The 16,522-nt window shown below is 30.9% G+C and overlaps 1 protein-coding gene across 2 annotated transcripts in view; it reads right to left on the reverse strand.

The window, feature by feature from the left end:
• LOC130670315 (neuroligin-4, X-linked-like) overlaps positions 1–16,522 on the reverse strand; it is a 210,179-nt gene that overhangs the window by 42,702 nt on the left and 150,955 nt on the right. The window lies entirely within an intron of this gene.

The raw sequence follows: 16,522 nt of genomic DNA on the forward strand, positions 1-16,522 counted from the left end.
AGCCGAGCTAGGAGTACTAGGACATCACCCCGCGAGATTTGTTATCGATTTTTCTCCTCTCGATTCCTATTGAATTATTTTCATCCTCGTTATTCTGCACTATACAAATATATACTGTGTGCAGTTATGCCTTTGACAGGGTGCTCAAACAGCCATTTCGAAGTGACGTGACGATTTATTGTACAACTTCAGAATAGATGTCATTGTACAAAAGTACTTGAATAGAATAATTAGATTGATCGGTTGCGATAAGTTCCAATCTAACATTCATTTTTCTTCACTCCCTCTCTCTCTCTCTCTCTCTTACTGCGCACTTAACTATACATATCTACGTACAATCTTTATAATATATGTATATGTATATAATATAATATACATCTGTTCGCTGAATCTAATGTCGTCTTTTCTTTAGCCTAGTACTCTTGGCAACGTCTTGACAATGATGAAATTCAGTTTGCAAAACAACTTCAGCAAACTGACGCCTCGCTGAGACAATGACAAAATACATGTATATGTATCTATATATAAATATATATAATCTTGTACAATTCATAGCTTCTTGTACACATTGTCACGTTCTGTTCCTACATTTCACATTTCGAACTTTGTTTCAATCGGAATTACAAGACGTATTCAAAATTGCTCATCTCGCTGTTATAAACCCACGCAGATTAACTTCTTTGTGTATTATTTACTTAATTAAACATTTTGTATAAGCCAAAGTTTTTGTTTTGAATTTGCTGGATTTGATATCAAGAAGTGCGATGTATATCATAATTTATACTTTTTACTTTATTAAAATGGATCTTTTTAAATTATACATGGGAGGAGGGCAGGCAAACTGTAGATGCTTCGGATAAATGAATAAACATTTTTTTCGCGTAAAAATATTTTGCAAAATAGTTATTTTTGACACGCATGCGAACGCTAGGGATTCTGACGGCTTGAAGTGACGTCATGAGTTTGAGGCTATGGGCGCTATCTTATCAAGACCGATATCCTAATTAGATTAGTTAAATTATAAAATATATATATATATCTATATATATACATGAATTTTCAGAAGTTACTTCGTGAGTCTGTAGTAGATGTCGCTGCTTGTAGCGCTTCTCACAGGTGCTCGTCATGACAGTAGTTTGAATATATAAGATTTTCAATGTTGTGCTAATGACACCCCTGTGAGAGTCCAATGAATAGGTCATAAGCGTCGGGCACGGACGATAATGACGCATGTCGTTCTCCGTGCTCTTGTGGCAGTCCCCATATTCGACATCGGGATGAAGAGAGTGTGACTCTCGGACTGAGTTTCGAATCTCTAGGTCGCGGACGATGATGGCATCTGCCATCCTCCGGGATATGGTGGTAGTTCCCCGCACCTCAACTCTCTGGGTGATCATATTTTTTTAAGAAAAAAAAAACATTCTTAACATTTTGTTTCTGAATGAAAAATTAATAGATAGTTTATTATTTACGGGCTCGAAGAGCTCGAAAATGAATTCACAACAAAACAGCGGAAAGTTTTAGGGCAGGCCCGCAGGGTCAACCGATAGACAGATTTTTTTTTTATTATCATAATTGAGATAAAGTGTATTATAATTGTACTCAATACAATGTATACTCTATTAATAGTTATTTTCGATACGTATGCGAAACGGTAGGGATTCTGAGCGCTTGAAGTGACGTCACGAGTTTGAGGCTATGGCCGCTTTCTTATCAAGACCGGATATAGTACGAGGTCTTGATGAGAATGTATCCATAGCCTCAAACGCGTGCCTGCACTTCAAGCTGTCAGGGTTTCTACCTTTGAGCATAAAGTACCGAACAAAATTTTTTGTCATATTAACGGCGGAAGTTGAATTTGAGAGAGAAACAGTCAAAAATGTTTTAAGTCGTGTAGGAATGTAGAGACAGATAGACAGAGAGAAGTTATATTTCAATACAAGTTCGAGGAAAGTTAACCAAACTATAGATTGCCAGAAATCGTATAGTTTGCGCCCTCTGCATGTTGCTCGAATATCCAACTTTCGCGGTTGATATGACAAAAACTCTATTTTCTCTATTGTATTTTTAAAATATTATAATTATTTTTCGATGTCGGTAAATTTAAATTAATGAGAATGAAGAAAATAAAATTGATTGTTCTATATATTGGAGGTTAAATTGTTAGCAAAGTGTGTTAAATATTTTAATAACAAAATTAGCACACGGTAATTACTTCTTCTGACACTCGGATTAATGTAATTAAACGGAAATCCTGTTTAAGCGACACCTTTGAGAGTATTAAGATCAGCGCAGGCTAAAAGAGATTTAAATTATCACACGATCTTGTAAAGTGCAATGAATACTTATTTTTTCAATGTCAAGTAGACCAAATATAAATAAGCTTGATGGGATTAAAATGAGTAGTGAGTTGAGTGAAAAAAGTGTTTAATTAACTTGAAACAAAAGAACGAAATAAATGTGGCTGAGAGGAAATTGTAAAAAATGACAATATTGGTGTTTGAAAAGTCGTGAAGATTGAAGTATCACCGTAAAGAAAAGGGCGCTTAAATGGAACTAGAGAACTGGCGATACAATATCGTCTGGAGATGTGTAGACATCAATTTTGTGGGATTGAAAAGGGGGCCAAAAGTTTCGAGTCTACAGACTACTTTACCGTAGAGATCGAGTGAAAGAGTGTCTGGAGACTCTTTCGTGGTTACACATACTGATTCACCAGGGCCTTCTGTTCGCAGTCAACGGCAATGTTGCAGACATGAGATATAGAAACTCAAGACCTCGTATAGAATTCGTTGAGTATTGGTAGTGCAATAGATTGTCGCCCTTTCAATAGATGTGGTTAGTCTATTGAACAATGCCGCTAACTTTATACTTTTTCGTTTTTATTTTTTAACACATAACGGGAAAATGTACAATCAACGTAATAATGTACTGGAAACTTTCAATCAATAATTTAATTATTTTTTAGTTTAAAAAAAAACTATTTCAACAAGTTTTAATTGAAAATATTATCATGACTTAGAAAAAAAAGTTTAACTCTCAATACATATTAAAATATGGAGGTATAAATTAAAATTCATGAGGATAGAGAAATTTGTGTGTGAATGTGTTCATTAAATTTCAATACATAAATTCAAGAATTTAGAACAATATACATAATATAAATATAAATTGTGAAAATTCATGTGAAAACTCTTTTCAGTAAAATCAACCTCTAAATTTTCTATTTTATATTTAACTAATAATAATAAATTTACAACGTACTTAGTTACAAGTATTTTGAATTTATGTTAAAGGTTTACCATTAGTTCTGTATTGAATTAAAACAATGCTATCACATTGTTCCACTACTTTTTCTCACTTTATTTTTTTCATAAAGAAATTTTATTCGATTTAAATCAATTGTAAACAATTTATTTACATTTGAGCATCATTATTGTTGACACAGAACAAATATTTGTGTAAGCGGCTTTTAAAAATGTGATTTCTGTTGATTCAAACATCAAGTTTTTTGCTCTTTAGCAATTCAACCAATAGAATTTATGTAAATTTATTTCATTAATTCATTTCATGACATTGTTCCAAAAATAAATGTCATTTTTATTTTGACCGTAGTAACAGTAGTAAGGAGAGACAGTGTCTGACACAACGTCATACGATACTACTACTGCTACTGCTACTACTGCTTCTACTCCTACTATGCGGCTTCATTCTGATGGGCATCGATTTTACATAATGTCTAAGTCACAGAGGCACTAAACTTGTGGTGAGATCACGTACCGATTAATCGCAATGGTCATGGGCTCTGGCTATCTGAAGTACGTTATCCTAAATGGTATTGCCATTGAATCGATAGCCATTACATCGTTTAAATGATGCAAGAGACATAAGACAGTATCGAACTACAAAATTATGATCCACAAATTGAAAGCGAAACTCGTATAACTTGAGTTAATAAACAACGTCTAGATACTTTCTTCGATTTTTTTTTTATCTCATTTTAACAACGATAAATTATTTAACAAGTCAGTCGAGGTATTTTATAAGAGTACGACAGATGCCTGAGTGTCATCAGACTTGAGTGTTTTCTCGATTGGCAAAGGCGACAAAATAAAAGTCAAAAATATACGAGTGTTGGTGTGTGGGTGTATGGATGAGTGCCCAACGAACTAACACACGAGACAACCGAGTAGGTGGATCTGTAAACGTCAGACACTAAAGGAGGGTTAAATGATTAAACGATGTCCCTTGCTGTCCAAGCACACATGTCACACATCGTTTCTTATTTTTTTCTCAATTGTTTACTTCACTAAAAAAAAAAAGTTAAAACCCATTTTTAGAAAAAAATATACATCATTTAATAAATTATTTGTGGAATTGTTTTCCAGTATCTCATGTTTACTCAACACTCTTGTTATTACTGACATTATCACATTAAATTTGTCAATCACAATATCTATCTAGTGTACTCTTTCATATGTATTAATGGTTGTCGTGAGCTTGATTTATTGTATGAGAAAAAGATATTTATACCCGTCGAGTGGGTTAACAAATTGCAGTTGTCATGTCAATGGACGGTTCGCGACGATCTGTTGAATTATACACAATTTTTTTTATTCATACATAAAATTTACACAGTTAGAAATTTTGTGTTAAATTCAACACAAATCAACTGTTGCAAACGGTCTATACAAATTTTTGTGTTAATTCAACACATTGCGTTTGTGTTGATCTTTAACACAAATTTTATGTTAAATAAAATTGAACACATAAAATCTGTTTCTTTGACAGAAAATTTGTGTGCATTTAACAGAACATTTGTGTAAATTCAACACATTTTTCGTGTTAAAATCAACTGATAAACATAAGCACATAACCTAACCAACTCAAGTATACTGATTTACCCTTAGTAGAACTTATGTCAATTTAGCGAACAATTGAACCAGGTCAAAAAGGTATGAAAGTTATCTAAATTTAATTGTAAAATGTATATATTTAATTGTGAATAAATTATAATCCAAATTTCCCTGCAGACAATGCTGCTACAATCCTTTGCTTGGTTATAGTAACGAAGAATCGCGCGGAAACGTTTAGTCAAACAACACAAATTTTGTGTTAATTTTCAAATATCACAAGAAATGTGTTACATTCTAGATTTTTCAATTATTTAATATAAAAAATATGTTAAAGTAAAATAATACAAACGGTTTGTGTTGAATTAACGGATTTCTGTGTTAAAAATCAACACAAAAAATTTAACCAAATAATTTTTTAACACAAATACACAAAATTTCTAACTGTGTATATACTTCTTTTTATAATCATGTCGTATCATATAATTTATTTAAAAAAACTAATGAAAATTTCGTTCTAAAAAGTTTTAAAATAACAATTCAACTCATTAAAGATTTTTATATGCATTAATTATAATTGACGTTTTAAAAAAGGAGCAGAGGGCGGTGGTGTAACGATTACGTTGTTGCAGCGAGTAGCTAAGTTATATCGAAACTTTTTGCCTGTCACTTCGAAAATCATGGATAATTGCACTTTATCTATTTTAATTTAATTATTTAATGTCGACTTTATTTAAAAATGTTTTTTTTTCTTGCTACTGATAGCTCGTTACTGTAATACGTTTTAATGGTATCGAAATGTTAAAAGGACTCGTTGCATCATTAACGAGTTAATTGCAGTGCTACAAAGTGTGCGCAAAGTGATGAGGATAATTGATGCAATTACCTTTGTGCTTTTAAATATATTGATTCTACTCTAATAAATATCAAAATTATAGCTTTAAGTGTAGAATATATTTTTTATTTTAAGTATCACTTATTCACTATTTGAGTGACTATTTATATTATAATGAGTATTTGTATTAACTTGACGTAATTTTCTTGGAATTTAACGTCTGACTATTAGTCCTCTCACACTACCTGAGATAAATTTGTGTGATTTTAGAAACGTGTGGTACTAGTACTCACGATACTCACAGCAAAAGTTAGACGTTAGTTATATATATATATATATATATATGAATATATAGGTGCATATAAATGTTGAGTATTCAAATTACAGAGTAAAATGTCTTTTAGAGGCTGTTAGAAGTTCGTGTAAGATGTATAAGGACTGTTTTCTGTTTAAAACACAAGAGAACTTTGTTAAATTGCTGCTGAGGTAAAATTTATCCAAAGAAATTGTTTTCACGAAACCTTAAAAAAACTACCCGGTAAAAAATGTTCTTTTAAAATTAAACACATTTGTATAAAATTTTATGATATTTTATTGCAAAATTTTATACAATTTTATAGAATTTCATAAACTTTCGTACAATTTTAGAAATTCGTATATAATTTTGTAAACTAAGATGTGAGTACCGGAAGTAATATTAGAATAAAATTTGATGCCATTATTGCGTCGAGTGTGAGGTAACATTTTGTAAAATTTCATAAAATTTCATTAACTTTTATAAAATTTTTAAATTTCGAATCGAGTATAAAATTCTATAAGATTGTATGAAATTTTGTAAAATCGTATACAATTTTATATAATTTTATAAGATCGTTACTTTTCATACTATAGTTTCAAAAATAACGATCTAAAAAAATTTTATAAAATTGTATACAATTTCATAAAATTTTATAAGATTCTACAGTAAAATTTTATACAATATTATAAAATTTTATACAATTTTATAAAATTTTATAGAATTTTATACAATTGTGCAAATATTTATACAATTTTATAAAATTTGATAAAGTCAGATCTGAGAAGGGAAGTAATTAGTGATAAAAATTTCATATAATTTTATCAAGTTTTATACCATTTCATAAAACTATAAAATTTTTATAGTTTTATATTTTATTCCATAAAATCTTATAAAATTTTTGTATAAAAATTTTATAACATGAACATAATATACACATGAATAAATTAATTTTTAGTCAAGTATACAGCACAAAATAATTGACACAAATAAGCCTTTGAAACGTTGAGTCGTAAAAAAAGCTCAATTTTTTTTTTTTTTAATCATGCGTCATAAAAGTTTTCAATATATTAGAACAAAATGTAGATGTTTTTGTATGGATACCTAGTTTATTATACTAATGGAGATACTAATTGAAAATAAATCATTTTTCCCGAAAGTTATAGATATTTTTTTATTATTTAGCAATATTTTATTTACGAAGTTGAAAATAATCAAAAATAAACATACGGACGTATTGTTTTAAATCAACGTTTGTTTTATTCAACTACGCTTCGATGGAAAATTGATTTATTTTTAGAGATATGTAGAAAAATTTTATTCATGGGAATATTATTTCAAGAAGACAAATAACAATACTAAAAATGCTTTATAATTTTTAAAAATATTTTAGTCATTTATTTATTTAACTAGCAGGTTGGTAAATTTTTATTTAAATTCTATAGTAAACAAATTGAATGCTCATTAAAATTTTATTAGTGAGTATAAAAATATATATGAGCAATATCCTTTTGAAAATAATGACGATCTACCGTTTCTGAAATGTATCGAAAGCCTGATAATTTTTAGGTAAATAAATTTATTGAACCGGTATATACTTTTTTTTTGGGTCAATAACTTTGAACCAGAAGTTAAAATTTGAAAATTTAAAATGACGATGGCAATACCGGGGACCAAACTACAAAAATCTGGAATTTTACCGACCTTTGAGTGCAATAGGTTTTTCGGGTCACTGAATCCGAATTCGAAGTTAAAATTAAAAATGACGGTTTCAATGCCGACGACCAAACCGCAAACAAATAGGAATAAATTTAAAAAAAAAAATAAAACAACTATCGGATAGGTATTTTTGGGTCATTGAATCGGAACCTGAAGTTAAAATTGATTTTGCATATTAGATTTCGATTTCAGATTCGTTTTTGACGACTTGAAAAATACTGTTACCGTGTATTTAAAAAAAAAATTCGGTGAAAAGAAAAACGTGAGCTTTAAAGGGACGTGTATATATATATATATATATATATATATATATATATATATATATATTATTGATACTTAAATAATGTCATTTGTTCTATGAAAATACTTTTCAGCATCGTTTACTTTTGATAAAATAGTTCAAGCGTGAAACTCGAATTCGCGAAACTTTCCGAGTACTTACATATTATAGTTATATATGTATACATATGAATGTAGAAGACGAAAACGTGAGAGAATTGAAGCGCGGAGAAACTAGGTTTTATTTGCCATTATTTTGTACTGAGAGTTGAGAGTAGTGTACCGCGAAAGTATGAGTTCTGTACTCCATTTTTCTCATGTTAGATCAGTAAACACCGAGGTATTATAGACAAACGAACTGTATGTGTGTTGAGTTTTACCATTCAAAGAAAAAGAAACTTCTATTCCACATGTAAAACTAACAAACGCACAATCTTGATATATATTCACATTGAACAAATATCGCTGAAAATTCCTTTCCTAGATACACATCTGTCATTCCAGCATTCCAAGCTTTATATATACAGCTTCTGAATATAATTTAAATTTCCAAGATGGTGCAGGAACGAAGAAAATAAAAAAAATAATGACAGTAGTGCGAAAAAAGTTCTAGAAAAAGACAAGACTCGGGATGGAGCAAAGGGTGTTTTGCTTGATGGCATCGCGATACCACAAAGACCTCATCACGGCTTCTGACTTTCGTATAGATTTAAATTCAAATGAATGAAACCTGCGATATTCACGATACGATAGTGTGTATATATAGATTCTTCTTTTGCTATACTTTTTCGTCACGTCATGCTCAAAGTTCAATTTATTTTTTCATCCTTCCCACAAAATTCCTTATTCAGACTTAAAATTATCTGATCAAATCACTTGATTTCATTCTATTTTTTATCACTGTTATCACACAACATTTATCTTTTAGTAACAAACATATCACGAGATCAACGAAAATTTAAATTTTCTTTGCATTTTTAATTTACCATTAAATTGAATAATGCATATAGATCTTTATTATTCGATTCGTAGGTATATATGAACATTATAAAATCCCCGTAAAATTTTTCATAAAAAAATAAAACATTATGATATTTAATAGCTTACTCATGTTTGAATAAATACAATACGAAATATTCTTGTTTTTATAGATAGTTATTATAAAAAAAATCATTTTATCATTATCAGTAGTTTGAATGGACGCTCACAAAATGGCGTCGGGTTCTAGGGGTGCGAAAATACATCTCACAATGTCATGATGTCCATGAGAAACAATGCCTCTGGTTGGTTTACTGGGTATTGTTTCTATTGCCTATTATTTTCGTGTCGCTCACGTGAACACAAATACCAACAGAACGTAAAACAATACAAACACACACTCACACAATGCATCTGTGTATGTGTATATATATATATGTGTGTTTATACAATACGTGAATATCGTGTATGCTTATTACAAGGACTCATTTCGTATATAGTAGTACGTAGATTGTGGTATTTTCGTCACGGCAGTGCATATAATTTATACATGGCTAGAAAGCGAGCTTCCCATTTCTCCGTCTTCATGTTCTTTGTACATCTATATATACTACCTTATCTCAGCTTGGTAGTCCAGGTCATTCTAACACTCAGTCTTTAGCCTTTTCCATTTCTATTTCGACTTGAGCTCTATCCGGAGAGCTTCCACCTCGCTACCAACGGGCTTTCACTATATAATACTATATCCATGTATACGTCTACCTCAGTGGCTTGTCTTCTTCCTGACTCAATCCTCCAAGTTATATACCCCGTTGTGCCACGAACTATCTCTATTGTCTCTCAAACTCGACTCCAACGAGTCATCGTGACTTTTCCAGCAGAGTGAAAAGGCCAAGAGACACGACCTATTGCTTTGCCGAACTGTCCAAATACAGTGTCAAGAGCTACATAATTGAAAATTTAGATTTTGTTTTATTTTAAAATATTAGTATATACACATACACTCGTAGTTTTTATTACTGTATATATATTTTTTAAGATCAAGACCAATTAAGCTCACTTTAGTATCAATTTTATTTTTCTTCAGATTTTTTATTCATTTTATTCATGGATTCTTGTTAGTATAAAATTGAATTTTTTTGCGGAAGATGATAGCAAAATGTGTCGGATATAAATAAATAAAGTGATAGAAAAAAAGTGAGAAAGGATAACGTAGCGTTTTCTCCGTTTGAAAATTCTCAAAGAAAATACGCAGCGAATGCAAGAGAAGATGAAGATCATGGTAAAGAAGAAGAAGAAGAAGAAAAGCGAAATATTGCTCAGCATGACGGTTTCTTTTAACTCTATTCATTATTATATATACTTCGCTAATTAATTCTGCAAAGAAGGACACGAAGGTGAGGAAAGAGAGAGATAGAGCCTATTGAAATCTTCTTGGGGTATTTCAAAGTAAAGAATACCGGATGGATGCTCTCAAACTGCACAAGAGAGAATTTGTGCTTGACTATTTTCACGGGTTTTATTCTTCTTCAATATTCAATTAAAGAACCTTTTTATTTACTTATTTATTTCTACTCTTTAAATGAGAATGACTTCACTGTAAAAAGTAGAATACTATTTTTTTTTACTCAGGAGTATTTTTTCTTCTAATTATTTGAATAGTAAATCTTCTTTGTTTTTTGAATCTGTTGTTATTTATTTTTTATTGACGACATTTTAGAGCGCATTATGATAATGAAGAGTTAAGAACCTGAGTCGAAATATTGAACTTACATTTAACTTACGTTAACTTATAGAACTTACATTGAACTTACATAAGCTTAATGAACTTACATATAACTTAAATAACTTATTGGGCTTGATTATAACTTAAATCGACTTAAATAAAAATACTGACTTAATTATAACTTACCTGGAATAAAATTAACCCAAAGTGATCGGTATTTTTTTCGAATACTTCGATAGTGGGTGATTTGTGAGATTGTTGGAAATATTTGTGCCAAATTTCACGCCTGTAAGTCAAATAATGTCAAAACGCAGGTATTTTAATCTTTCACTCCGGTGAAACCCCCCTCGGAGTTAGTTTCCGGAAAAAATACCAATGGTGGGTGATTTGTAAGATTTTTGGGAATATTTGTACTAAAGTTCAAGTCTGTAAGCCGGATAATGCAAAAACGGGAGTATTTTTATCGTGCAACCCACTAAAATCCCTCACGGAAAGGCCGAAGTGAATTGATTTTGTCCATCTTTTTGAACATTGAATATCTAGATGACGATTTCAACGTCCAATACTTCCAACTTATGATTCAAATTTCAACTTGGGAGTACATTTAAGCTCACTTTGGGTTAATTTTATTCCAGGTAAGTTATAATTAAGTCAGTATTTTTATTTAAGACGATTCATGTTATAATCAAGCCCAATAAGTTATTTAAGTTAGATGCAAGTTCACTAAGCTTATGTAAGTTCAATGTAAGTTCTATAAGTTAACGTAAGTTAAATGTAAGTTCAATATTTCTACTCGGGAATATGAATCATTTTTTTTTCTTGCTTCGTTTGTTTCATAGGATATATCCGGATATATTTTTTTTTCGTATGGGGGACTGATTATCATTTGGAGTATTCACCTGTGAGACTCCAACCCACTGAAAAAATATTTTTTACGGGTATAAGATCTTAAGTGTGTTAGTCATCACACAAAAACGACGATCTTTCTGATAATCGTCGGACACGGAAATGGGGATACACCTGCGATGCCGAAATGTCTAAATACAGTCGAATAGATAGCTCTTAAGGAGAGGTGAATTGAAATATCAAAGAGCATTTCAAAGCTCAAAGTACATTGTTGAAATGTTCTTAACGGTCCAACGGTCATCATTTTAGATACCGTCAAATACACTGGTTATATATACACATGCATGGTTGCAAGTGTAAGTAAGATAAAAGAATAGGGAAGAATTTGTTCGTATGGAATTCACGGGAATTTTCTGTCTTCTCACGATTTCCCACCACGTGTGGTATATATTTACGAGAATCTTTTACACTACAATGCTACTTTACTATTTAAATTTTTTAGTTTTTTGTTGGGCGCAGAGAATGTGCTTACAAAAAATTTCGTTTTTTTTTACATTTACTCTAACGTATTACGTCAACGTTACATCAAGATTCACTTAACTCTATTTTCAATTTTAGATTTTTAACATTTTTCTGAAAGTATTTTATTGGAGATTAAATATCTATTCGAAAAATAATGCTGCTAGTTTTATGCTTTATTGCTTTTTTCATACATAATGTGAAAAATGTGCAATCAACGTAATGATGTAGTGGAAACTTTCAATCAATAATTTAATTATTTCATCAATTTTTAATTAATAATATTATTATTATTATTTAGGAAAAAAAAATTTTATACTCAATTTAGATTAAAATATGGAAGCACAAATTAAAATTCATGAGGATAAAGAAATTTGTGTGTGAATGTATTCATTAAATTCCAGTACATAAATTCAGGAATGTAGAACAGGTATAAGTCATTAACGTGTTAGTCATCACACAAAATAATTTTGATGTGACGATCTTTTCGATAATCACCAGACACGAAAGTGGGGATACACTGGCCATGCCGAACTGTCTGAATGCAGTAAGTTTCGAAAAATTCGGTCTGGTCAGATCTAGAATATTTTTCAGGGTAATCATTAATTCAGTGGGTTAGTGGGTTGATTATTAACTATATTCGAAATAGCTTTGTGTTAATCCAGGCATAGAATCCCTAGTAAAATCCGTAGTCGCTTCGTTTGTCATCTACCGTTAGGATTGATTCTAGCGAGGCGCGAGTAGTTTTTTTTTCAATATTTTAAATAAATATACAAATGTTACTGACAGCTAATGAATGTTACGATTGTTAATTTCCATTGTTTGATCCATTCATTCACTGTCTTGGTCAGAGTTCTGTTATTAAATATTTGGAGCTACTTTGACTAAATTAATTAATAGAATGCTGACATATTCGTATTGTTAATTAACTTGATGATTATTAATTGAATTGAGAGAGCTTTCATAGTATTTAGTAGAGTGTATGGTAATTCCATGAGGTTTAGCTTATGTAGAAATCTCATTACATAAATTATTAAAATATTTCTATTATTAATATGAACTATTTTACTATGTTAATAATTATTTTGGGTATTCAAATCAGCACAGAATATTTAGCTTTGAAATGGCTATTCATTTTAAATTTTAGTCCCAAAAGATTTCATTACTTTAAAGTTCTATTTTAAATTCAAAATATTTCTATTTAAAAAATATAAAATAGTGATTCGTGTATTAAGTTTTCATTAAAAACTTTACAGTATTTCTAGTGATTTTTTCTTGATGTTAAGCCCTGGAAATGTCAAATCGATGGATTGAATGTTTCATCTATTTAATTATCTGATTAATTAACTTCAAGAAAATTACAATAACGTATGTTACATACAAAAAAAATCATAAAAAGTAATAAAATGATAAAAATTTTTATCAAACTTTTAAAATAAATAATAATCAAATTTTACTTGAAAATTAAAATTTGTAGTTCTTTGTCTTATTCTTAATCGAAAAAATTTTTTAACCTTCTGCGAACATAACAATCAATACCCATAGAAATGACGTAATCGAAAAATTCATTAAGCTGTTTTTGCATTAAAATTATTTCCGAAATGAAGAAACTTTGAGAGAAACTAAAATGAAGAAAGACGAAAGTTTGAAGTTTCGAGTTGAATAATGTTGTGTACAGTTTAAATGCCATCAAAGAAGACATCGAGAAGGCTACAGTATAAAGAAATGTAAAGTTAAGTCTTAAATAGAAGGAAACTTGATGGCAAAGAGTTTTCATTTTCTTGGAAGCTAAATGGGCGAAGGGAAAGGGGGAATAGCAATCGTGCCGAGTGAACATTAAAGGTCGTTTGTGGTAACGTTAAGAACGTTAACTTGCCGCAGAATTCACATTGATGTCCCAGTGTGAATCGATGTGATGACACGTTTAGTACTGCTAAGAATGTATTGCTCTGTCTCAAGTAATGTTACCACCGGTTCCTAGATGTGCCTCGATGGGCGTCAACAATGTTCACGTCAGCCGTTGACAATATTTAAATAATGAGAAACTATAGATGATGATGAAGATGATGAGACCAGTAGTGGCTGCTCGCAAATACTGAATTTCGTCTATTATAATCAGTTGTGAGTGAGGGAGGCCAGAAATCCTGGGGTCAATCATTCTCTCTTAGGCTAGTGCACAATTTCCGATGACGCATAGATTCAAATGTGTATGTGTGTGGGTGTGTGTATGTTTATGTGTGTGTACTACCGATTGTTGAGACGATACATTATTGGAGTTGAATGCACCTGCGTATGTATATTATTGTGTTACAACTACATTCAATATCATATGAGTGAGTGTGTGTATGTATACGCAGAATTTCATGCTGCTCCATTGTCTTCAGAGGAACCTGAAACTCTGGGCTACCCAACATCTCCCCCTCCGTATTCAATGCGTGATAACATGATGGTACGACAGATCGTAATCCGGAGGAGCCCCTAGAGACAGTATCGCAGATGTGAACCGAGACGACAGGAATTATTTGGGCTTACTCCTGATGAATTGACAAATTATATCAATTCATGTTATACTAAACACTAAATAAACTTTACATTGCTACATTTAATATCACTTAGTACACGATAATTAATTGCCCGATTGTAAAAAAGAACTTTGAGACTTTAATTAAATCTTAAATTTGATTAGTTATTAATTATAATTTCATTTTTATAATTAAAACTTAATTAAGACATAAAAATCTTCCAGTTAAAATAAAAAAATTTTATCTGTTGAGATTTTTTTTTTTTAATTTCCTTGAGAGTATCGGATTAATTTTTTTTTCTTTATTTAATTTAACAGACGTAATTACATTCCCGGATATATAATTTAAAATGATTTAATAATTTTATTTAAAATATTACATCGTCCGAGGAAGTACACTATAATTAATACGGCAAAAAAATTAAATTAAAATGGTTCATGTTTTTTTTTTTTCCATTAATTAAATTTTCTTTGTCATATGAATTAACTTTTGATGAAGTTTAAAATCGTAAATATTTTATTTCAAGTATAAAATACTTGTTCATATATGAAGAATCCTTACCCACAAAATGACGGCGTATAATACCATGAAAATGAAGCGTACTTCGTGAACTATGAAGTGGAATATGAACCAGTGAGACTCCAACCCATTGAAAAATATATTTTATGAGTGAAAGTTGTTAAGCGTGACAGTCATCACTCCAAATGATTTTAATGCCTTCGACTTCTTCGACATATATTCAAACAGTAACGATTTTTTTGATAATCGTCGGACATGAAAGTGGGGTTACATCCGCCATACCGAACTGTCTAAATACAGCATCGCTGAGTAAATATATGAAGTATTAATTTGAAACTTGAGATGGCAGTGAATGCAGGTTCCCAGCCTAGGTAATCTTGAGCTAAGTAGAAACGGACATTGCGGTACGCCATGTGCACCCGCTGCTCGTGCTCGAGTGTTCGGGAAATTAATTTCGAGGCAAGTAAGGGATTTGCGGAACTCATACTCGACCTTTTGTTATGTGAAAAACTTTACCGAGCGCCACCAAACCAGATGTGATAGAGACCAAACTACATATGAGTATTCCTTTGATACTCTGATATTTCTCTCTCGCTTCTTCAAGTATCATGAAGACTGAGAACTACTTTTCTGAGCTACAAACGAGAACGAGTGGATGTGAAAATCCTCGAAACGTTCGAATGTTCGATCGACTGTAAAAAATCTGAATAATTCGAAACCAAAAGAGCAAGGATCTTGAAATAACGATAATAATAATAAAAATCATAATAATAATAATATGTACATAGAAAAAAAAATTCACTCGAGCAAAATCGATGTACGTGGTATTCGCGAGAGTCTTTCGCGATTGACATTGAATTATTCTTCACTGGTGACACGATTTTCCGTCCAATACTCGACAACGAATGAGCGACTTTTTCATCGTAATGGGGTAACATTATATGCTGAGTTTTTTTTTGCCCTCTTATTCCATCCGTTACTCCTCTCTTTCACTTGATCCCTCTAACCGTTATTTCACAGTGCAATAAAACTCATGCTGGAAATGAAACTAAATCGTAAAGGAAGTGAAGGAGAGGATAAGTTAAAAGAGTGAGGGTTGTTCTAGAGATTCCTTTCTCGCGCCATTTTACCTGTTTTATCAATACCTCTTTCTCTGTTTCAAATTATATATATATATATATATACACTTTAATACTGTACTTCTTGCTAGTTTTTTTTTCTTTTCATTCTTATTGCTACGCGTAACTACGTGCCACATCGATCTCACGAGGACTTTGATAAATTATCCAAGTGGAAAATCGACGAGCGAACTACGTACGTTTAAAGTTTAATTATCATGGGATAAAATCTCTAGAAAAATAGATATTGCTCAATAAATTTACAAAATTACATTTTGTATCAACCATAAACGTTTTATGAAAAATAATTTTT

The sequence above is a fragment of the Microplitis mediator genome, chromosome 6 (assembly GCF_029852145.1).
Source record: "Microplitis mediator isolate UGA2020A chromosome 6, iyMicMedi2.1, whole genome shotgun sequence".
In the NCBI taxonomy this organism is placed as follows: domain Eukaryota; kingdom Metazoa; phylum Arthropoda; class Insecta; order Hymenoptera; family Braconidae; genus Microplitis; species Microplitis mediator.